Source organism: Rhinoderma darwinii, chromosome 4 (assembly GCF_050947455.1).
Source record: "Rhinoderma darwinii isolate aRhiDar2 chromosome 4, aRhiDar2.hap1, whole genome shotgun sequence".
In the NCBI taxonomy this organism is placed as follows: Eukaryota; Metazoa; Chordata; class Amphibia; order Anura; family Rhinodermatidae; genus Rhinoderma; species Rhinoderma darwinii.
Genome location: NC_134690.1, coordinates 157,737,280 through 157,762,097, shown reverse-complemented (window position 1 = coordinate 157,762,097; position 24,818 = coordinate 157,737,280). Strand labels below are relative to the sequence as shown.

At 43.2% G+C, this 24,818-nt stretch overlaps 1 protein-coding gene across 4 annotated transcripts in view; it reads right to left on the bottom strand.

Moving 5' to 3' along the window:
- The window catches only part of FGF12 (fibroblast growth factor 12), a 430,891-nt gene that overhangs the window by 153,154 nt on the left and 252,919 nt on the right, over nt 1–24,818 (bottom strand). Inside the window, exon 1 of one of the 4 annotated variants that reach the window (XM_075861774.1) lies at nt 17,043–17,124. The exons of the other annotated variants lie outside the window; for them this stretch is intronic. The gene's annotated coding sequence lies outside the window, so the exon portion shown is untranslated. Of the gene's footprint in view, nt 1–17,042; nt 17,125–24,818 lie in introns of those variants that run through there. 4 annotated transcript variants of the gene reach the window in all.

Below are 24,818 nucleotides of genomic sequence, written 5' to 3'. Positions count from 1 at the left end.
TTCAAAATCAGGCCAATGATTGATTATTTCTGCACCAAATTTCAGGAAGTGTACACCCCCGAAAAGAACATAGCAATAGACGAGTCCCTTGTACATTTTAAGGGGAGACTAAAATTCCGCCAATACCTGCCAAGCAAGAGGGCGAGGTATGGAATTAAAATGTACAAGCTGTGCGAGAGCAGCTCAGGGTACACCTACAGGTTTCGGGTTTATGAAGGGAAGGACACCAGGATAGAACCTCCAGAATGCCCCCCTGTCCTGGGAGTTAGTGGAAAAATAGTGTGGGACTTGATGCACCCACTGCTGGACCAGGGTTATCACCTTTACGTGGATAACTTCTATACCAGCATCCCACTATTTAAATGCCTCTCCACCAGAAGTACTGTAGCATGCGGCACCGTGCGCAAAAATCAGAGAGGCCTCTCTAAAAATCTGATTGGGCAACCCCTAAGAAAAGGAGAAAGCAGGGCACTACACAGCGATAACTTGTTGCTGGTCAAGTATAAGGACAAGAGGGACGTCCTTATGTTGACCACAATACACGGTAGTGGCATCACCCCTGTCCCTGTCCGAGGTAGCACCACAATGACCCCCAAGCCAGACTGCATCCTCGGCTACAATAAGTACATGGGAGGTGTTGATCTCTCTGATCAAGTACTGAAGCCGTACAGTGCCATGCGTAAAACAAAGACGTGGTACAAAAAGCTGGCCGTGCACGTGGTACAGATGGCATTGTATAACGCTTACGTGCTATACCGATGTGCAGGCCGGACAGGGACATTCCTTCAGTTTCAAGAAGCGGTTATCAAGGCCCTTGTATTTGGGGACCAGGAAGGGGAGAGCCCCAGTACTTCTAGAAGCGATGGTCCACGTATTGTACCAGGGCAACACTTTCCTGGCGAAATCCCCCCCACTGGTAAAAAGGGAAGGAGCCAAAAAAGGTGTAAAGTGTGTTACAACAGAGGGAGAAGACGAGACACAACTTATCATTGTGAAACCTGTCCCGACAAACCTGGCCTGTGCATAAAAGAGTGCTTCAAAGTTTATCACACATCCATGGATTTTAATTGAAACATTTTTTTAAATGCTCACTATACCCCTAGATAATTTACTCAAGGGGTGTAGTTTCCAAAATGGGGTCACTTGTGGGGGGTTTCCACTGTTTTGACCCCTCAGGGGCTTTGCAAATGCGACATGGCCACCGCAAACCATTCCAGTTACATTTGAACTCCAAATGGTGTTCTTTCCCTTCTGAGCCCTGCCGTGTGTCCAAACAGCCGTTTATGACCACATGTGGGGTACTGTTTTACTCAGGATAAACTGCTCTACAAATGTTGTGGTGCTTTTTCTCCTTTAGTCCTTGTGGGAATGAAAAAAAATTTTGCTAAACCTACGTTTTATTGGTTAAAATTTACATTTTCATTTTCACGGCCTACTTCCAATAAATTCTGCAAAAAGCCTGTGGGGTCAAAATGCTCACTATACCCCTAGATAATTTACTCAAGGGGTGTAGTTTCCAAAATGGGGTCACTTGTGGGGGGGTTCTACTGTTTTGACCCCTCAGGGGCTTTGCAAATGCGACATGGCCACCGCAAACCATTCCAGTTACATTTGAACTCCAAATGGTGTTCTTTCCCTTCTGAGCCCTGCCGTGTGTCCAAACAGCCGTTTATGACCACATGTGGGGTACTGTTTTACTCAGGATAAACTGCTCTACAAATGTTGTGGTGCTTTTTCTCCTTTAGTCCTTGTGGGAATGAAAAAAAATTTTGCTAAACCTACGTTTTATTGGTTAAAATTTACATTTTCATTTTCACGGCCTACTTCCAATAAATTCTGCAAAAAGCCTGTGGGGTCAAAATGCTCACTATACCTAGATAATTTACTCAAGGGGTGTAGTTTCCAAAATGGGGTCACTTGTGGGGGGGTTCCACTGTTTTGACCCCTCAGGGGCTTTGCAAATGCGACATGGCCACCGCAAACCATTCCAGTTACATTTGAACTCCAAATGGTGTTCTTTCCCTTCTGAGCCCTGCCGTGTGTCCAAACAGCCGTTTATGACCACATGTGGGGTACTGTTTTACTCAGGATAAACTGCTCTACAAATGTTGTGGTGCTTTTTCTCCTTTAGTCCTTGTGGGAATGAAAAAAAATTTTGCTAAACCTACGTTTTATTGGTTAAAATTTACATTTTCATTTTCACGGCCTACTTCCAATAAATTCTGCAAAAAGCCTGTGGGGTCAAAATGCTCACTATACCCCTAGATAATTTCCTCAAGGGGTGTAGTTTCCAAAATGGGGTCACTTGTGGGGGGTTTCCACTGTTTTGTGCCCTCAGGGGCTTTGCAAATGCGACATGGCCTCCGCAAACCATTCCTGCTAAATTTGAGCTCCAAAAGCCAAATGGGGTTCCTTCCCTTCTAAGCCCTGCCGTGTGTCCAAACAGCAGTCTATGATCAAATGTGGGGTACTGTTTTACTCGGGACAAACTGCTCTACAAATGTTGTGGTGCTTTTTCTCTTTTAGTCCTTGTGGAAATGAAAAAAAATGAGCTAAACCTACGTTTTATTGGGAAAAATTTAGATTTTCATTTTCACATCCTACTTCCAATAATTTCTGCAAAAAATTTGTGGGGTCAAAATGCTCACTATACCCCTAGATAATTTCCTCAAGGGGTGTAGTTTCCAAAATGGGGTCACTTGTGGGGGGTTTCCACTGTTTTGTGCCCTCAGGGGCTTTGCAAATGCGACATGGCATCCGCAAACCATTCCTGCTAAATTTGAGCTCCAAAAGCCAAATGGGGTTCCTTCCCTTCTAAGCCCTGCCGTGTGTCCAAACAGCAGTCTATGATCAAATGTGGGGTACTGTTTTACTCGGGACAAACTGCTCTACAAATGTTGTGGTGCTTTTTCTCTTTTAGTCCTTGTGGAAATGAAAAAAAATGAGCTAAACCTACGTTTTATTGGGAAAAATGTAGATTTTCATTTTCACATCCTACTTCCAATAATTTCTGCAAAAAATTTGTGGGGTCAAAATGCTCACTATACCCCTAGATAATTTCCTCAAGGGGTGTAGTTTCCAAAATGGGGTCACTTGTGGGGGGTTTCCACTGTTTTGTGCCCTCAGGGGCTTTGCAAATGCGACATGGCATCCGCAAACCATTCCTGCTAAATTTGAGCTCCAAAAGCCAAATGGGGTTCCTTCCCTTCTAAGCCCTGCCGTGTGTCCAAACAGCAGTCTATGATCAAATGTGGGGTACTGTTTTACTCGGGACAAACTGCTCTACAAATGTTGTGGTGCTTTTTCTCTTTTAGTCCTTGTGGAAATGAAAAAAAATGAGCTAAACCTACGTTTTATTGGGAAAAATGTAGATTTTCATTTTCACATCCTACTTCCAATAATTTCTGCAAAAAATTTGTGGGGTCAAAATGCTCACTATACCCCTAGATAATTTCCTCAAGGGGTGTAGTTTCCAAAATGGGGTCACTTGTGGGGGGTTTCCACTGTTTTGTGCCCTCAGGGGCTTTGCAAATGCGACATGGCATCCGCAAACCATTCCTGCTAAATTTGAGCTCCAAAAGCCAAATGGGGTTCCTTCCCTTCTAAGCCCTGCCGTGTGTCCAAACAGCAGTCTATGATCAAATGTGGGGTACTGTTTTACTCGGGACAAACTGCTCTACAAATGTTGTGGTGCTTTTTCTCTTTTAGTCCTCGTGGAAATGAAAAAAAATGAGCTAAACCTACGTTTTATTGGGAAAAATGTAGATTTTCATTTTCACATCCTACTTCCAATAATTTCTGCAAAAAATTTGTGGGGTCAAAATGCTCACTATACCCCTAGATAATTTCCTCAAGGGGTGTAGTTTCCAAAATGGGGTCACTTGTTGGGGGTTTCCACTGTTTTGTGCCCTCAGGGGCTTTGCAAATGCGACATGGCATCCGCAAACCATTCCTGCTAAATTTGAGCTCCAAAAGCCAAATGGGGTTCCTTCACTTCTAAGCCCTGCCGTGTGTCCAAACAGCAGTCTATGATCAAATGTGGGGTACTGTTTTACTCGGGACAAACTGCTCTACAAATGTTGTGGTGCTTTTTCTCTTTTAGACCTTGTGAAAATGAAAAAAAATTAGCTAAACCTACGTTTTATTGGGAAAAATGTAGATTTTCATTTTTCACATCCTACTTCCAATAATTTCTGCAAAAAATCTGTGGGGTCAAAATGCTCACTATACCCCTAGATAATTTCCTCAAGGGGTGTAGTTTCCAAAATGGGGTCACTTGTGGGCGGTTTCCACTGTTTTGGCACCGCAAGAGTCCTTCAAACCGGATATGGTGCCTAAAATATATTGTAATAAAAACAAGGCCCCAAAATCCTCAAGGTGCTCCTTTGCTTCGGAGGCCTGTGTTTCAGTCCATAAGCACGCTAGGGCGACATGTGGGATATTTCTAAAAACTGCAGAATCTGGGCAATAAATATTGAGTTGCATTTTTCTGGTGAAACTTTCTGTGTTACACAAAAAATGGATTCAAAATGAATTTCTGCAAAAAAAAACGAAATTTATAAATTTCCCCTCTATATTGCTTTCATTCCTGTGAAACGTCTAAAGGGTTAAAACACTTTCTGAATGCTGTTTTGAATACTTTGAGGGGTGCAGTTTTTAAAATGGGGTGACTTTTTGGGGGTTTCTAATATATAAGGCCCTCAAAGCCACTTCAGAACTGAACTGGCCCCTGTAAAAATAGCCTTTTGAAATTTTCTTGAAAATGTGAGAAATTGCTGCTAAAGTTCTAAGCCTTGTAACGTCCTAGAAAAATAAAAGGATGTTCAAAAAACGATGCCAAACTAAAGTAGACACATGGGGGATGTTAATTAGCAACAATTTTGTGTGTTATAACTGCCTGTCTTACAAGCAGATACATTTAAATTGATAAAAATGCTATTTTTTGCAATTTTTCACTATATTTTGGTGTTTTTCACAATTAAATACTGAATGTATCGGGCAAATTTTGCCAGTAACATAAAGTCCAATGTGTCACGAGAAAACAATCTCAGAATCGCTTGGATAGGTACAAGCATTCCGACGTTATTACCACATAAAGTGAAACATGTCAGATTTGAAAAATGAGGCTTGGTCAGGAAGGTCAAAAGTGGCTAAAGAGGGAAGGGGTTAATGTGTGCAGCGCTGCAATTTCCTGCCTGCCGACTCTCTCTCCAACGGAGTCCCCGGCCAGAGCATCGCAAGCGCTTGTCTTGGGGAAGTCCTTGACATCACGGTCGATCTGTCCATATATGGACAGTGACATTAGGGGCTTTGAGATGCCGCAACAGAAGCGCCACTAGATAGCGCCAACCCCCCATAGATATTGTGACACACCCACTTGCAGATAGCACCAACACCCCCCTGAATATAGCGCCACTAAAGCTCCCTCTAGGGGCAGAATCCCTGTCCAGAGCGTTACCAACGCTCTGGTCGGGAATTCTGCTCCAAGAGGGAGCCGCTGACATCACTGTTCATATATGGACAGTGACGTCAGGGGCTCCCTCTAGAAGAACAATCTCGGCCAAAGAATCGGCAACACTTTGGCTGGGGATTCCACTCCTAGACTGAGCCACTGACGTCACTGTCCATATTAGCTTTGGTGGCGCTATCTACGAGGAACAATGGCACTATCTATAGGGGAATGTGGAGCTATCTACAGTGGGTTATGGCACTATAAGGGCACTGCCTACAGAGGACACTGTGGCGCTATCTACATGGGTGTGACATTATCTATGTGGGCACTATCGACAGTGGCCACTGTGGCACTATCTACAGTGGGCACTGTGGCACCACCTACAGGGGCATTGCAGCACCATCTACAGGGGAACTGTGGTTTTTCAGGGGGCCCAGGACAAAAAAATCCTTTACGAATGAAATTCATCCGATTTTTTAACGGACATAAAAAACGGATAGCAAACAGTGGTTAAAAACGGTGAGACAACCATGAAATGGATGGAAATTTTGAGACACACTGATGTAAAACGGCCATGAAAAACTGACAGTTGATCTGGTTTTAACGGCTGTTTTTTTCACTGTCATGTGAATATAGCCTTATAGACTTCCTTACTCTTCCCTCACAGTCATCCAGGCTGACTGAGAGAGAAAATGAATAATTGTTACAGAGCTTTAACAGTATATATACACTACTGTTCAAAAGTTTTGGGTCACCCAGACAATTTTGTGTTTTCCATGAAAACTCACACTTATATTAATCAAATGAGTTGCAAAATGACTACAAAATATAGTCAAGACATTGACAAGGTTAGAAATAATGATTTTTATTTCAAATAATAATTTTCTCCTTCAAACTTTGCTTTCGTCAAAGAATGCTCCATTTGCAGCATTGCAGACCTTTGCCATTCTAGCTGTTAGTTTGCTGAGGTAATCGGGAGAAATTTCACCCCATGCTTCCAGAAGGCCCTCCCACAAGTTGGATTGGCTTGATGGGCACTTCTTGCGTACCATACGGTCAAGCTGCTCCCACAACAGCTCTATGGGGTTGAGATCTGGTGACTGCGCTGGCCACTCCATTACAGATAGAATACCAGCTGCCTGCTTCTTCCCTAAATAGTTCTTGCATAATTTGGAGGTGTGCTTTGGGTCATTGTCCTGTTGTAGGATGAAATTGGCTCCAATCAAGCGCTGTCCACAGGGTATGGCATGGCGTTGCAAAATGGAGTGATAGCCTTCCTTATTCAAAATCCCTTTTACCTTGTACAAATCTCCCACTTTACCAGCACCAAAGCAACCCCAGACCATCACATTACCTCCACCATGCTTGAGAGATGGCGTCAGGCACTCTTCCAGCATCTTTTCAGTTGTTCAGCGTCTCACAAATGTTCTTCTGTGTGATCCAAACACCTCAAACTTCGATTTGTCTGTCTATAAGGGCTGATTCAGACGAACGTTGCGTTTTTGCGCACGCAAAAAATGCGGCGTTTTGCACGCGCAAAAACCACTTGACAGCTCCGTGTGTCATCCGTGTATGATGCGCGGCTGCGTGATTTTCGCGCAGCCGCCATCATAGAGATGAGTCTAGTCGACGTCAGTCACTGTCCAGGGTGCTGAAAGAGTTAACTGATCGGCAGTTAACTCTTTCAGCACCCTCGACAGTGAATGCCGATCACAATATCGAGAAACCTGTTAAAAAAAAAGAAAAAGTTTGTACTTACCGAGAACTTCCCTCCCGGCCGTTGCCTTGGTGATGCGTCCTTGGTGACGCGCCTCTCTTGACATCGGGCCCCACCTCCCTGGATGACACCACAGTCCATGTGACCGCTGCAGCCTGTGCTTGGCCTGTGATTGGCTGGAGCTGTCACTTGGACTGAATTGTCATCCCGGGAGGTCAGACTGGAGGAAGAAGCCGGGAGTTATCGGTAAGTCAGAACTACTTTTTTTTTTTACACGTTCATGTATATTGGGATCGGAAGTCACTGCCCAGGGTGCTGAAACAGTTTAACTCTTTCAGCTCCCTGGACAGTGACTATCTCCTGACGTCGCGTACCGGAATTTTTTTTGCCGAGTTCGGCCGAACCCTGTGAAGTTCGGTTCGGTTGTCCGGGTTCGATCATCTCAAAGACACTCCGTTTGGATGTTTGTAAACAGAAAAGCATGTGGTGCTTTTCTGTTTACATTCATCCTTTTGACAGCTGGTGCGCGAAACAGGCAGTTCGCACGGAAGTGCTTCCGTGTGACCTGCGTGGTTTTCACGCACCCATTGACTTCAATGGGTGCTTGATGCATGAAATACGCGGAGATATTGAATATGTCGCGCTTTTTGCGCAGCGGACAAACGCTGCGCAAAAAGCACGGACTGTCTGTACTGCCCCATAGACTTGTATTGGTCTGTGCGTGGCGCGTGAAAACCACGCGGCCCGCACGGACCCAATACACGTTCGTGTCAATCCCCCCTAACACTTTTTTCCAATCTTCCTCTGTCCAATGTCTGTGTGCTTTTGCCCATATTAATATTTTCCTTTTATTAGCCAGTCTCAGATATGGCTTTCTCTTTGCCACTCTGCCCTGAAGGCCAGCATCCCGGAATCGCCTCTTCACTGTAGACGTTGACACTGGCGTTTTGCGGGTACTATTTAATGAAGCTGCCAGTTGAGGACCTGTGAGGCGTCTATTTCTGAAACTTGGTCGCCTTGTCGTGGCAGGTGGGCAAACACTTTTTGATCAAAATGTGCACTAGGAACCTCCCTATTATAAGTAGATTTAGCTTTAGTGCATATTTATTTACATTTAGTGGTTTAGGTGGCATTAGTGTCGCAGTGTGCTGTCGCCATTCTTTTTCTGCTGTATATTTGCAGTTACAGGTGTTCCTGCACCTGAATACACATTTTATATAATTTAGTTGGAATGTGCTGTTCAAATTTTTGTTGTGTTTATGTGATCCATATATGTGGGGTTAGTGACTGCCTCCATTTTTGTTCTTGCACTCCTCCCATTCTGCCCTGGGTGATTTTAATTAGTTCAATGCTGGATCCTACCATCCCCGGGTATATATGTAGGCTTAGTCCCAGTTCTGGGTGTATGTGCAGCGTAGTTTCCCACCTTACAGAGGTTGTGGCAGGTGGGCAAACACTTTTTGATCAAAATGTGCACTAAGAACCTCCCTATTATAAGTAGATTTAGCTTTAGTGCATATTTATTTATATTTAGTGGTTTATTTGGCATTAGTGTCGCAGTGTGCTGTCGCCATACTTTTTCTGCTATTTCTAAAATTAGAGACTCTAATGTACTTGTCTTGTTGCTCAGTTGTGCAGCGGGGCCTCCCACTTCTCTTTCTACTCTGGTTAGAGCCTGTTTGTGCTGTCCTCTGAAGGGAGTAGTACACACCGTTGTAGGAAATCTTCAGTTTCTTGGCAATTTCTCGCATGGAATAGCCTTAAAGGGAATGTGTTGCCAGAAAGACATGTTTTGTTTTTTTTTAATTAAACATTTAGTGTGTAGGTGATTAAACATTGTTCACATTTTTTTCACGAGTCAGGAAATATTATAAATTAGATTCTAATTTATAATATTTCCCATTGCTGGTCACTAGATGGAGCTATTCCCAAAATTGCAGCATTGCAAAATTGGGTAAAAAGCCCTCGCTCTAGTGAGCTCTCAGCATCCCCCCCCTCCTTTATCCTGGCTAGTGCCGGGATAAACGAGGGGTTTGAACGGTCTAACCTCCTACACTGTGTGTCGCCATTTTTTGAGCTAACACACAGTGTAGTAGGTTTACATACAGTAGTAAACGTACACAAACACGAACATACATAGAAATCTCTTACCTGCTCCTGCCGCCGCGGCTCCCTCCGGCCCGTCCGCTGCCGCTGGTGCAAGTGCACAAGTCCGGAAGCCGCGACCGGAAGTAGTAATCTTACTGTCCGGCCGCGACTTCCTGTCCACAGGAAAATGGCGCCGGACGGCGCGCATTTCAAATTGGACTGTATGGGAGCGGCGCAAGCGCAGTTCCCACACAGACGGCGTACACAGAAGTGGATGGGACGGGACCCGTTCGCAGTCCCTATGGGACTGTGGCTGCCGTATTCCATGTCTGTATGTGTCGTTAATCGACACATACAGAAATGGAACAAAAAATGGCAGCCCCCATAGGGAAGAAAAAGTGTAAGAAAAAGTAAAACACAAACACACAAATAAATATAAACGTTTTTAATAAAGCACTAACATCTTTAACATATTAAAAAAAAAATTGTGATGACACTGTTCCTTTAATTTCTAAGAACAAGAATAGACTGTCGAGTTTCACATGAAAGCTCTCCTTTTCTAGTCATTTTGAGAGTTTAATCGAACCCACAAATGTAATATATATATATATATATATATATATATATATATATATATATATACACACACTACCGTTCAAAAGTTTAGGGTCACATAGAAATTTCCTTATTTTTGAAAGAAAGGCACAGTTTTTTTCAATGAAGATAACATTAAATCAGAAATACACTCTATACATTGTTAATGTGCTAAATGACTATTCTAGCTGCAAACGTCTGGTCTTTAATGCAATATCTACATAGGTGTATAGAGGCCCATTTCCAGCAACCATCACTCCAGTGTTCTAATGGTACATTGTGTTTGCTAACTGTGTTAGAAGGCTAATGGATGATTAGAAAACACTTGAAAACCCTTATGCAATTATGTTAGTACCGCTGTAAACAGTTTTGCTGTTTAGAGGAGCTATAAAACTGACCTTCCTTTGAGCTAGTTGAGAATCTGGAGCATTACATTTGTGGGTTCGATTAAACTCTCAAAATGGCTAGAAAAAGAGAGCTTTCATGTGAAACTCGACAGTCTATTCTTGTTCTTAGAAATGAAGGCTATTACATGCGAGAAATTGCCAAGAAACTGAAGATTTCCTACAACGGTGTGTACTACTCCCTTCAGAGGACAGCACAAACAGGCTCTAACCAGAGTAGAAAGAGAAGTGGGAGGCCCCGCTGCACAACTGAGCAACAAGACAAGTACATTAGAGCCTCTAGTTTGAGAAATAGACGCCTCACAGGTCCTCAATTGACAGCTTCATTAAATAGTACCAGCAAAACGCCAGTGTCAACGTCTACACTGAAGAGGTGACTCCGGGATGCGGGCCTTCAGGGCAGAGTGGCAAAGAAAAAGCCATATCCGAGACTGGCTAATAAAAGGAAAAGATTAATATGGGCAAAAGCACACAGACATTGGACAGAGGAAGATTGGAAAAAAAGTGTTTATGGACAGAAGAATCGAAGTTTGAGGTGTTTGGATCACACAGAAGAACATTTGTGAGACGCAGAACAACTGAAAAGATGCTGGAAGAGTGCCTGACGCCATCTGTCAAGCATGGTGGAGGTAATGTGATGGTCTGGGGTTGCTTTGGTGCTGGTAAAGTGGGAGATTTGTACAAGGTAAAAGGGTATTTTGAATAAGGAAGGCTATCACTCCATTTTGCAACGCCATGCCATATCCTGTGGACAGCGCTTGATTGGAGCCAATTTCATCCTACAACAGGACAATGACCCAAAGCACACCTCCAAATTATGCAAGAACTATTTAGGGAAGAAGCAGGCAGCTGTTATTCTATCTGTAATGGAGTGGCCAGCGCAGTCACCAGCTCTCAACCCCATAGAGCTGTTGTGGGAGCAGCTTGACCGTATGGTACGCAAAAGGTGCCCATCAAGCCAATCCAACTTGTGGGAGGGCCTTCTGGAAGCATGGGGTGAAATTTCTCCCGATTACCTCAGCAAATTAACAGCTAGAATGCCAAAGGTCTGCAAAGCTGTAATTGCTGCAAATGGAGCATTCTTTGATGAAAGCAAAGTTTGAAGGAGAAAATTATTATTTCAAATAAAAATAATTATTTCTAACCTTGTCAATGTCTTGACTATATTTTGTAGTCATTTTGCAACTCATTTGATAAATATAAGTGTGAGTTTTCATGGAAAACACAAAATTGTCTGGGTGACCACAAACTTTTGAACGGTAGTGTATATCCTGCCAAAATCCTGGCATGATATATATCCTGGAAAATCATAAGCAGGCGATAAACACCGGGAGCATGGTCATGTAACTGCATGTGAAACTGGCCTGTAGAAGCACTTCAGCTACAGACAGTACATGAGTAAGTGACTAATCTCACTGCAGTTGAACCATCTGCACATCATTTTTAAAGACCGGATAACCCCTTTAAGTATATACGATAGCTCAGTTGGGAGTTATATTCAAAATGTTCATATTATATGCTGTACACTGATTAAAATGCTGATCCATTTCCTACACTACACAGCTGTATGATATTAGAATATATGAAACATTTAGATGCAGTTGGCATCATAAATTGACAATGCAGGTGGCTTACTTATTATTTTTGCATAAGTCTTCTTAATATGATGGTACAACATGTATGTTAATAGGGAAACAGCAAAAAAAATATTATAAACCCTACAAAAGTTATTTAAACACACACACGCCTGTAATCATAGAAACCACATTTTAACTCCTTGCAAACATTTAATGTAGGGTTACATCATAACACGCTCCATACTAAGCGGGTGTTGGCTGTTTGTTACAGCCGACATTAAAAAGCAACGGGCGGAATCGGAGATAGCTCCGATTGCTGTCATTTAACCCGTTAGATGCCGCGGTTAATAGCGACCTCAGCATCTAAGCCGTAAGAAAGAGACAGCCCATACCGCAGCCTGTGACCAAAAAAAATCTATGTTTTTTGGTCACCACACCTCCCACAGAAAAAGGAATAAAAGGTGATCAAAAAGTCTTCTGTACTCCAAAATGGTACCAATAAAACTACAGCTCACCCCGCAACAAAAGACCCTTACACCGCTTAACAGATGGAATTATGACGGGCCAAAAGAAACTTTTTTTAACAATTCGTTTTTTTCTTTGTTTAAGTAGTGAATCATAATTTTTTTAAATAAAATTTGGTATAGCCATAATCGTATTGACCCACACAATAAGGTATGTTGTTTTTACCGAACAGTAAGGCCTCATTTACACGAGCGTGTGCATTTTGCGCGCGCAAAAAACGCAGCGTTTTGCGTGCGCAAAAGGCACTTGACAGCTCCGTGTGTCATCCGTGTATGATGCGCGGCTGCGTGATTTTCGCGCAGCCGCCATCATAGAGATGAGGCTAGTCGACGTCAGTCACTGTCCATGGTGCTGAAAGAGTTAACTGATCGGTAGTAACTCTTTCAGCACCCTCGACAGTGCATTCCGATCACCATATCGCGTAACCTGTTCAAAAAAAAAAGAGGTTCGTACTTACCGAGAACTTCCCGGCCGTTGCCTTGGTGACGCGTCCTTGGTGACGCGCCTCTCTTGACATCTGGCCCCACCTCCCTGGATGACGCGGCAGTCCATGTGACCGCTGCAGCCTGTGCTTGGCTTGTGATTGGCTGCAGCTGTCACTTGGACTGAATTGTCATCCCGGGAGGTCAGACTGGAGGAAGAAGCCGGGAGTTATCGGTAAGTCAGAACTTTTTTTGACACGTTCACGTATATTGGAATCGGAAGTCACTGTCCAGGGTGCTGAACCAGTTTAACTCTTTCAGCACCCTGCACAGTGACTGTCTCCTGCCGGGTTCGGTCAAAACGAGTTCAGCCGAACCCGGTAAAGTTCGGTTCGCTCATGTCTAAGACACTCCGTTCGGATGTTTGTAAACAGAAAAGCACGTGGTGCTTTTCCGTTTACATTCAGTTTGACAGCTCTTGCGCGAATCACGCAGTTCGCACGGAAGTGCTTCCGTGCGACCTTCGTGGTTTTCACGCGGCATGCGTGGTTTTCACGCACCCATTGACTTCAATGGGTGCGTGATGCGCGAAAAACGCACGATTATAGAACATGTCGTGAGTTTTACGCCACGCACTCGCGCAGCGCAAAATTCACGCATCGTCTGCACTCCCCCATAGAGTAATATAGGTGCGTACGACACGCGTGAAAAGCACGCGCATATATTACGCTCGTGTAAATGAGGCCTAAAGGTTGTAAAGAAGAAAACACAAAAACTATGGGGTGATGCCAGTTTCTTTTCCATTCCACCCCACAACAAAAAAAAAATTCTGTTTCCCAGCACATTATATGATAAAAATAAATGGTGCCGTAAAAAACTACAATGCGTCCAGCAAACAACAAGCCCTCATACAGCTATATTGACAAAAAAATAAAAAAAGTTATAGCTTTTGGAGGGTGGGGAGGAAAAAACAGAGAGCTATTCTGTAGGAGTGTTTTCCGATCTAGGGGATCCAGCGTGTCCGTGCTTTATCATTTAAATGGTCGCCAAGAATATAACGCTACATTTTACTGCAGTGGTTTCTCCAGGAAGAATGTGTGGCTGGCTGTGGCTTCCCTTGGTGATAACAGCTGATCGCTGCGGGAGTAGAGAAGCCGAACCTCATCGATCAGCTGATCGCTATGCCGGCTTCTTTTTAAAAAAGGATTGTCTTCATGAGACAACCCTATTCATTTTCAAACTGGCTAAAATACAGTCACTTTTTTACGCCAGGGTCTGTGCAAAATAGAGATGCAACTTTTTTTTTTTCTCAGAACAGATTATTTTCAAATCATGCAGTAAGATTTGAAAAATGAGGGTGGAAATGCTTTTTTCTGTTCCCATCCAAGGCTCTGGTTATACTTGCGTTATGGGCTTTTGCCAGGGTTACCTGAATTTTTTTCTGAAAAAATAGCATAGTCTGTTCTTGCTGTTAAAAATAAGAGAAACTCGATGGAAACCTGACAGACTCCATGATCTGCAATAGAGGTCATTGCTCTGATATAAACAGAAGCCATGATGCCAATGTGCACAGAGCCATATCACCGTTCATGTAGTCCAAAGACATCAACTTTTAGTTTTTCCTCTACTTTCATCTCCCGACTTGTATTAATAGATGTATGGCAATAAGTAAATAAAGCCAATGTCCGTTCTTTAGAGATGGATTCATGCAGCTTTGCTATTCAGCATTGGACCTTTTTGGCTGTCACATTTTGTGTTTGTGTGGAGGTTGGGGTTAGGATGGATCCATTAGATTGAGATATTTAAAGGAACAGTGTCACCCCCAAAACAGTGTTTTATTAAAAACTTTTGTATTTATTTGTGTGTTTGTGTGTTACTTTTTTTTATTTTTTTACTTTTTCTTCCCTATGGGGGCTGCCATTTTTTTTTCCATTTCTGTATGTGTCGATTAACGACACATACAGACATGGAATACGGCAGCTACAGTCCCATAGTGAATGCGAACGGGGCCCGTTCAATCCACTATGGTGTACGCCGTCTGTGTGGGAACGGTGCATGCGCCGCTCCCACACAGTCCAAGTTGAACTGAGCGCCGTCCGGCGCCATTTTCCTGTAGACCGGAAGTCGCGGCCGGACAGTAAGATTACTACTTCCGGTCGCGGCTTCCGGATTTGTGCACTTGGAGCAGTGGCAGCAGACGGAGCGGACGGACCGGAGGGAGCGGCGGCGGCAGGAGCAGGTAAGTGATTTCTATGTATGTTCGTGTTTCAGTGTGTGTTTACTAGTGTATGTAAACCTTCTACACTGTGTGTTAGCTCAAAAAATGGCGACACACAGTGTAGGAGGTTTGACCGTTCAATCCCCTCGTTTCTCCTGGCACTAGCCAGGATAAAGGAGGGGGGGATTCTGAGAGCTCACTAGAGCGAGGGATTTTTTTCCAATTTTGCAGCATAAAGCAATGTGGTTGCTTTACCACATGCAATGCTGCAATTTTGGGAATTGATCCATCTAGTGACCAGTGCTGGGAAATATTATAAATTAGAATCTAATTTATAATATTTCCTGACTCGTGAAAAAAATAAAAAAAATTAGAACAATGTTTAATCACCTACACACTAATTGTTTAACTAAAAAAAAAAACAAAACATTTTTTGCTAGCAACATATTCCCTTTAATAGTCTATAGCCTTTTATACATGTAGTAAAATAGTAATACTTTTCCGTTGCCAGTTCTAGTTTAAGAAGGTAATGCTGTGTACAAGAGTGAGAAGGCTAATAATGTTTGTACTTGGAACTATAAACGGTACAGTTTATTCTTTTAACATTGTTAAATGTAGATATAAAACCCAGGAGACATTAAACAGCTGACGTAAAATACAATTTAGGGGTCGCATAGTAACAGCAGATTGAAGTGTAATTGGTTTTTTTACCGGCTTTTATGCTTTCCTAAATAATGTACAGTTTACAATGTATTACATGGCTAAAAGTACTTTAACAAATGGCTCATATCCTCTGTGCACGAGTTTCTGGAAAGAGGTAGACATCACTGCAGAGTTTATTAAAAGGCTTTAGAGGAACGGTCCAAATATCTGCACAACTGTTGGGAATCTCCTTACTGAAAATCTCCAACAGCCTGCTCTTTTTTGTTGCATATTTTACTGTATTTTTTTTTTTAAAGGAACCCAACTGATTGTCTCAAGAAGACAAGTCCTTTATAATAGAAAACAGCTGATAATCGCGGTTGCAGCTTTTCTAGCCTCCAGCAGATCAACCGTTTTTTTCCTCCTATGAAGTTATCCCACTTCCCCATGAAGTCTATCTGCCCTAATAGACCACATGGAAATGGGCTGGATTTATGAGACAACCCCTTTACAATTTTGAAGATATTTTTAGCCAGTTCTATGCCTTCCTATACTCAACAACCTTGAAAAGATCCCTCACCATCTTCTTCTTGTTTGTCAGTATCATGCAAACATTTATAAAAACAATTGACCACAAAAGAGAAAGGAGTCATGAACTATCCAAGTATAGATAAAAAAAAGTTTATCATTTAAAATTGATTAGCAAAGAATATTGGGAAGACAAAGTGTAATTCCAAACAGAACGGCAGGTACGCAAGGAAAGGTTAGAGTAGGGCTCATAAAAAACATTGCCTTGTATTCGGTAATACAATGAGGTAATAGAGGCCAGAACCCTACTCAAATAATCTATCTGCCTTCCACTGAAATATAGCATGATACCACTGGATATAAATGATAGCATAAGAAAATCAGAGGGGTACATTACCCATGATCCTGGGTCTTTGCAGCATGCCGTGCCCCAACGCGCGTTCCATGTCAACGTTACAACATTGTAACTGTTGTGGTTGTGCTCATAAGACACTACTTTAGGGGCATTATATTGCTCCCTGTACTAGTGTATTAGAAGGACACTTACAAAATAAATGTTTTAATAATTGTCATTTATATACTTTCAGTAAATACAATCTCTTCTTGAGATTGTGTCGCAACTTTCTCACCCATAGAACAACTTTATGGTTGTGTATTGGAGCCCTAGACGAAAGCATCAATATAACAATGTAATCCAAGAAATGATTATTTTGATGTTTCGGTTTCATACTCTTGTGTTATGACATTCTTTATGTATATCCACTCTCTGGGTCGCTGTATAAATGACCAGTGTGCCTATGGAGAGGTTGAGGCTTTGGATATATATTAACCTCAAAACACCAATTACACTTTTCTAAACTGTTGCTAGATTTTACCTTATGGTCTCTAGGTAAGGATGAGTAAGGATGAGTATGTCCACCTATTGTCTACGTCACATGTATACAAGAAATGGTGCATTTCCATTGTGCAAGTAGATGATGCAAGTCTAGCTTAGTAAATGGCTGCCTAACCATTCGGTAGAATATTTTTCCAGGTATTCCGGATTCACGTGTATTCCGTACGACAAATTTGCTGTGGGATAAAAGTATAATGAATGGCAGAGCTGGAACAAGTTATATATGCTCACCTATGCAAGTATTTTCAGTAGCAGCCATTATCATATATTCACTTAACATTGTACTCCTACATATTACTGTATGCTTCCTTACCTCAAACATTTGCAATGATCCTCACATGGAGTCGACCATTAGCAGTGCCCCCACATGAATACCATTATTTCCAACTCTTCCATTTGTATACAGTACAATACTCTGTCTTACGAAATACGATAATTGTTTCCAAACCCTGTAATCTGCAGCTTTCAGACAGTTGTTGTTTGTAGAAATGCCAAAACAAAACCTCTCTCCGTTATGCATTAAAAATATTTATATTTTATGTCTTCGCTACACACATTTTGCCATTCAGTCTTTATGTGTGTTTTCCTTTCCAATATCACTAAATGACTTGACCTCTTGGTAATGGTTTTCCTTTAGAGGGAAGAACACAAAATAATTCCATATGAAAGAATTGGTTGCTGGAGACAAAATCAGCCTGGTCTTTCTGTACTCCTTCCATAAACAGTGTACCCTTGAAGCAACTGGAATCCATTAACCTCGGGACCTGCAGCTTTTCACCTTGCTCGTCTCTGTTTCATTCTTATACAATTAACTCCTTCTTTACACATTTGCCAAGAAAATCCTCACAACATCATACAATGTAATGAACATATAGAGACCGAGACAAACAGAGACGAGGTAGCAATGCTGACTAAAAAAAATCAGCTCTAAGGGGAGAATTTATTAAGACTGCAGTTTCCAGTTTTGATAGAAAGAAAGTCGGAGTAAGATGTAACACTTTTTTAAGAGGCGAATTGCAGTGCAACGACCTTGGCCGTGTGCCATCCATTCCCCCCTTACCATCGGCCATAAAATAAAAAATAAGAATACTCACCTCACTGCCCCAGGCTCCCCCAACATACCACGGGACTCACACAAGCTGTTGACGCCAAGCAGCGTCAGGGCCTTATATGCAACGCAGCACTGCAACACCATCAGCGCTGCATCCCATACAACATCCGGACGCTGCCCGGCATCAGAACCTGGTATGAGTATCAATATGCTGAGTGAGCCTTAGGGTATGTGCACACACACTAATTACTTCCGTAATTGACGGACGTATTTCGGCCGCAAGTCCCGGACCGAACACAGTGCAGGGAGCCGGGCTCCTAGCATCATACTTATGTCCGATGCTAGAAGTCCCTGCCTCACTGCAGGACAACTGTCCCATACTGAAAACATGATTACAGTACGGGACAGTTGTCCTGCAGCGAGGCAGGGACTCCTAGCGTCGTACATAAGTATGATGCTAGGAGCCCGGCTCCCTGCACTGTGTTCGGTCCGGTACTTGCGGCCGAAATACGTCCGTCAATTACGGAAGTAATTAGTGTGTGTGCACATACCCTTAGGGGAAAAAAACAGCAGTGAGGTGAGAATTCATTTTATTTTCATTATTTTTTCTTTGTTTAGTTGTCCGATGGGGGATCGGGGGGATGAGGGTGCAAAGTACAGGGCCTGGCACGGGTCTCTACCTTGCTACTCCCCCTGAGGTAAAATCTAGCAGCTGGCCTAGATTTTCACTGTCATTTACACCGGTTTCCTGGCGTAAATAATAATAATGCGTTATTTACACGAACGTGTGCGTTTTGCACGCGTAAAAAGTGCAGCATTTTTCGCACGTTGTAGTTCCGTGTGTAATAAAGTGTTTGGTGCGTGTCTGCGTTATTTTTGCGCATATGGCATTCTTTTGACGTTTACAAAATGAAATGGAGGTGGTTTTCTTTTTCCACTCATTTCTTGAGCGACTGTTGCTTGAATCACGCACAGCACACGGATGTGCGTCCGTGAGCGGTCCGTGATTTTTTACTTCAATGGGTGCGTGATGCGCAAAAAACGCTCAAGTGTAGGACATGCAGTGAGTTTCACGCAGCGGACACACGCTGCGTGAAAAACACGGAATGTCTGAATGGCCCCATTCACTTGCATAGGTCCGTGCGACGGACGTGAAATATGCTCGTGTAAATAAAGCCTACATTTGTTGGTCCTCTGTGGCCCCGCAAATTATGACTTCTTGGCGCTTTTGCAGCTTTTTTTCTGGACAGTTCTTTTTTTTATAGACAGTTTTCTGGCGTAAAAAGGTTGATAAATTCCCCTATATGTTCAGCAGCTGGGAGGTGCAGAATGCAAGAAACCAGGCTGTCACTGACAGCATTCAGCTACATCTGACACAGCGGATGAAGTCACAGAATGTACTTATCAGGCTGGAAGAGCACACAATGTCTGTCAAATAAAGACTTCTGCATTGACCTCTGTTATCAGAGCAGCAGAGGGTACATCGCGGGAGCATATGGCAGGTATCTATATAATGGGGAGGTACACCTGTGACTTAGTGGGCGATAGCACTGATAAGATAACTGGGGGAATGCACTGCTGTGCCATATGTGGATGGAGGCACTTTTGAAACTACTTATACTTTGTGAAAAGAGGAAGTACTACTATGACTGCTGGGGGAAGGTGGAGGCTGTTCTATTATTACTTTTGGAGTAACTTTTTACTAAGGGGAACATTGCTAAATATTCTGTTAAAGTTTTTGACTGGGATTAAGTTTTTAAAAAATTTTGTACAAAATAATAGGAGCTGTCCTCCATACCATGTATGGGTAGAAGGGAGCAGTGTTTACATACAGCCACAATTAATGAAGGAACACCACATGAAGGAGTAGATTTTTAAAAAAATATATATTGGAAAGTGACTTTTTTCTCACTAAAAGTGCCCATTTCTCTACAAAATAAAAAACACATAATCCCAGAAAACCCCTTTAAAGTGTAGAAGGCTATGCCTACTGTTTAGGCCTCATGCACACTTCCTTCATCGATTTATCGGCCGTTTTTGACGGATCCGTGTGCCTGTTTTGTTAGCCGTGTGGTTTCCGTGTGCACTTCGTGTTTCCGAGTGCCGAGCATGGTACTGTCCAGGGTGCTGAAAGAGCATGGTTGTTCAGCGCTAGTCTCTGTACAGGGTGCTGAAAGAGTTCATGGGCTGCACTGATCAGCGGTAACTTTCAGCACCCTGGACAGTGACTAGCGCTGAAGAATGACCATGCTCGGCGCTCGCAAAGTACAATTCTAATGAAATAAAAACTAAAAAAAATCAGTTCACACTTACCCAGAACTCCCTGCTTTTTCCTCCTGTCCGGCTCATCCCATGTCACCGCTGCAGCCAATCACAGGCTGTAGTGGCGGTCACATGGGATAAAAGTCATAACAGAAGGCCGGACTGGGTGACGTCAGAAGGCCGGCCTCCTGGGATGACGCTTCATCCCATGTGACTGCCTGCCGCGTCATACAGGAAGGTCAGACTGGAGGAAGAAGAGGGACTCGTCACCAAGACCACGACCGGCGTCACTCGTCACCAAGACAACGACTATTAGTGCTGGATAGAGAGAAGTGGCTGCCGATTAGTGTAATATCTCAAATGTACTTCTGCCCGTCTGACCGTTGCTAGGCAACGGCTCCGCCACACACATGCCTTCCGTGTGCCTACAGTTTTTTTCACGGCCCCATTGACTTGCATGGGCCTCACGATCACGGAATCTCGGACCAAAGTAGGACATGCTCTACTTTTGTCGGAACGGAGCAACGGGACCGTCAAAAAAACTAAAGTGTGCATGGCCCCATTGAAATGAATGGGTCAGGGTGCTAGCCGTCACAAAAATGGCTAGCACCCTGAAGGACAAGACTGAAGTGGGCATGAAGCCTAAGGGGTTGCACTGCTAAAATTACTTTTATTGTGAACATTGCTGTGACTATTATAAATAGACAGAATGCTTCTCTCCCTACTCTGGAGGGGGCTGCTGTCCATCGACTCCTGTTGAAACCTACAGATCATAAATACACAACACAACAGGTCTCCAGCAAAAATGACAAAGCAAATGATTTGTGTTTCCGCTTGCTGCTATGAAACGCGTCCGCACATATTGAGGCTCACACAGGTCCCTCCTTGGAATAGCAGCTGCTTGTATTCTGAATTATCACGGACATGCTTCATAAGGCATTACTGCAGTGGGAGATCCTCCTCTCGGCTGCTAATATGGAGTCAGGGGGCAGCAAGGACAAACACAAGCGTATCACTAAAAGAAACGTGCAATCACATAAAGACCCATACAATTGCATGTTCTTTTTCAATAAGGTAAAATGTTCGTCATCAGAATGAGATTTCACCATTAGGGCTCGTCCACAAACAATGGAATTACAAGTCCGTTGAAAAACGCAGACATTCTGCTGTGGCAAAAACACACCATTTCCTGCGTTTTTTACGGCAGAAACTAGTGCAGATTTTGCTGCGTTTCTCTCAATGTTGGGAGATGGTGACATCTCCTCTGAAAAACGCAGTTATTCTGGCCAAATTCCACAGCAGGCATTGACATGCTGCGGTCCAAAAAATACGCACTGCAGGTCAATTTCTACTCAGAATTTGTATGCAGCGTGTGAATGAGATTTATTAAATCTCACCCACTATTGTATTCTGCTGCGTTTTTCCCGTCCGACATTCCGGCCGGAAAAAACACGCCAATTCCGCACCGTGTGGACGAGGCCTTAGACTGTTGGCTCATACACAATGACAGAGTGTGACTGCTATTCCCCCCTTCCTTTCAATTATGAATTTTCTGTTCAAGCCACCACTTTAAGTTTTTTGTTCCCTTCCTAACAATCACAATCTACAAAGGGTATTGCACGTATGTGAATTATTTTAAACAAAGAAAGGGAGCTACATTCAGATGTCAAACTTTTGAATAGTCTAATACAACTCAAAAATGACTACGCATGAAAATGTAAATGAATGGCTGTATTTTTGGCATGGTTTCACACACCCAGACAGGAGCTGCCTCATTGCACCAGTGGCAGAGTTGCTGCATTGCTTTCAGGTAATCAAAGGTAGAAAACTGTCCGGTCCAGTGCAGGACATTGATTTACAATTCTAGTGAGTCTGTTGTAACACATTTTTAGAAAACTATCTTACAAAGTATTAGGAAATATTAGATATACCTTCTGCATGATGAATTTATTCCCTCTCAGTAAAGCTGCACATTGAAGGAACCTATATTCACATGATGCAGTCAGTAATGTAGCAATGGTATTAATAAAATGATGAGCTGAACTCTTCTGAAGACAGCAGTAACATTTATTGGACATATTTTAAAACGAAGGTGTAAAGGATCTGCCAGGCACAACTTCTGTGTATACGCCCATGGGTAATCAGTCTGTACCAGGTTCTATCTCTCTGAGACTGACCTCTATCTTCCACCACTCAGGATGGCAGGCTTAGGAGTGGGAGAGCCGATCGCAGCCTGGCCAGACGGAGCTAGCTCCCGCCCTCTGTCTATTTATACCTGCCTTTCCTGTTCCTCCTTTGCTTGTGATTCTTCTCGTGTGGTTTCCTGGCCTTGCTGCAGCAACTAGCTATTTGACCTTGCTTCAGACTGACCCTGGCTTACTGACTACTCTCCTGCTCTGCGTTTGGTACCTCGTACATTCCTGGTTTGACTCGGCTCGTTCACCTCTCTTGTTGCTCACGGTGTTGCCGTGGGCAACTGCCCCATTTCCCTTTGCTTGTGTCCCCTTGTCTGTTTGTCTGTCGTGCACCTACTGAGCGTAGGGACAGTCGCCCAGTTGTACCCCGTCGCCTAGGGCAGGTCGTTGCAAGTAGGCAGGGACTGAGTGGTGGGTAGATTAGGGCTCACTGTCTGTTTCCCTACCCCCCTGCCATTACAGAAGGACCTTTTACACCGGCCGACAATCAGCCGGTGCAGCGAGCGCCGATCAACAAGACATCGTTGATCGGCGCTCGTTTGCTCCTGTCACACGGAGCTATGTATGGGGAAGAGCGCTCGTTACTCCTATCGCTCGTCCCCATACATTATTATCATGTCGGCAGCGCGTCTCCCTGTTTACACATGTAGATGTGCTGCCGACAACCATGATATTTTACTTTTTTTAAACTATATGATCAGCAGTTTGCTCGTTCATCTGCGGATCGCTGCCACAGGTCAATTATCGGGAACGCTCGTCTGCACGATAATCGCTCAAGGTAAAACCCCCTTAGGCTATATTGACATGTTTGTTTCATGGCTCTATGTGTAAGGCTTCGCTCACATCTGCATCGGGTCTCTGTTCATGGGTTCTGTCTGAGCTTTCCGTCAGGGGAACCCTTGAACTGAATCCAAACTGAAACCATAGGTTTTTGTTTGCATCACCATTGTTTTCAATGGTGAAGGAACCGATGCAAATGGTTTCCGTTTATCACTGTTGTTCAAGAGTTCCATCGTTTTGACGGAATGAATAGCGCAGTTGACTACGGTATTGAATCCGTCAAAAGGACGGAACCTTTGCACAACGGTGACAAACGGAAACCATTTGAACCGGATCCGTCACCATTGAAGTCAATGGTGATGCAACCTATGGTTTCCGTTTGGATTCCATTCATGGTTCCCCGGCGGATCCCACGAACGGAGCCCTGACGCAGATGTGAACGAAGCGTAAGCTATACATTTAGTGCCAAATATGGAGATCAGATTACATCCCAATTAAATTATATTATTTGGCAACATGAGACATCACAAACTGTAGTTCACTGTGAGGAACACTGTATAAAGGAGTCAAGTAAAGAATAATAAGTCAAGTTAGAATAATAGATTAGAAATGGGTAGTCGACTATACTATTGTTTCCGCAAAAAAAACGGAAACCTTACGGAACAGTAACAAACAGAAACCAAATGCAATGGAAGTATAAACATTGAAATCATTTGTAATGCAAACCGAAACTATGGTTTCCGTTTGGCTTTCCGCTCATCGGTTCCTCCAAAGGAAAAGTCGAACGGAACCCATGAACGGAAAACAACACTGATGTGAAAACACACTTAACTGATGTACAGTATATTTTAAATTTTTTCTATTGCATAAAAAGACAGATGTATGGGGGTGGACATTCAGCTGTACAGGGGCCATGAGAAGGACAGAGGACACACTTGACCAGAGTTGGTACCCTGCTTCTCCCACTCTGTACCTCTCTTCACAGACTGCAATGGACATAGATTACACAAACATTGCTTCATCCCAGAAAGACAATTTTATTATTAACCCCTTCCCTGCTTTAACACAGAAGAGATGCTATCACTAATCCCTTCACTGCCCTAGCCCACTAGGGAAGTTATCATTAACCTCTTTACATTCGTAGACCACCAGGGTTATTACCAGTCACCTTGGCACCGCCCTAGACCACCAGGGATGTAACCATAAATTGGTTCAATGCTCTAGATTACAAGGGATGACCGTTTTACTGCCCTAGACGACTAGGGATAGTATAATCACAGAGGAAATTAAGATTGACATCTGATGAACGTGCAGCTATTGGAATACAATTAACTCATGTAGGTAGAACCAGCTAGACAAGAAGTTTATTATGTGAAATGGTGCCAGAGGTCGCACTACATTTTTCCAACAGGGAAAATACTCCTCTTAGCATTTTTGAGAAGTATTTTTTTTTGCCAAGGAAGAGTAT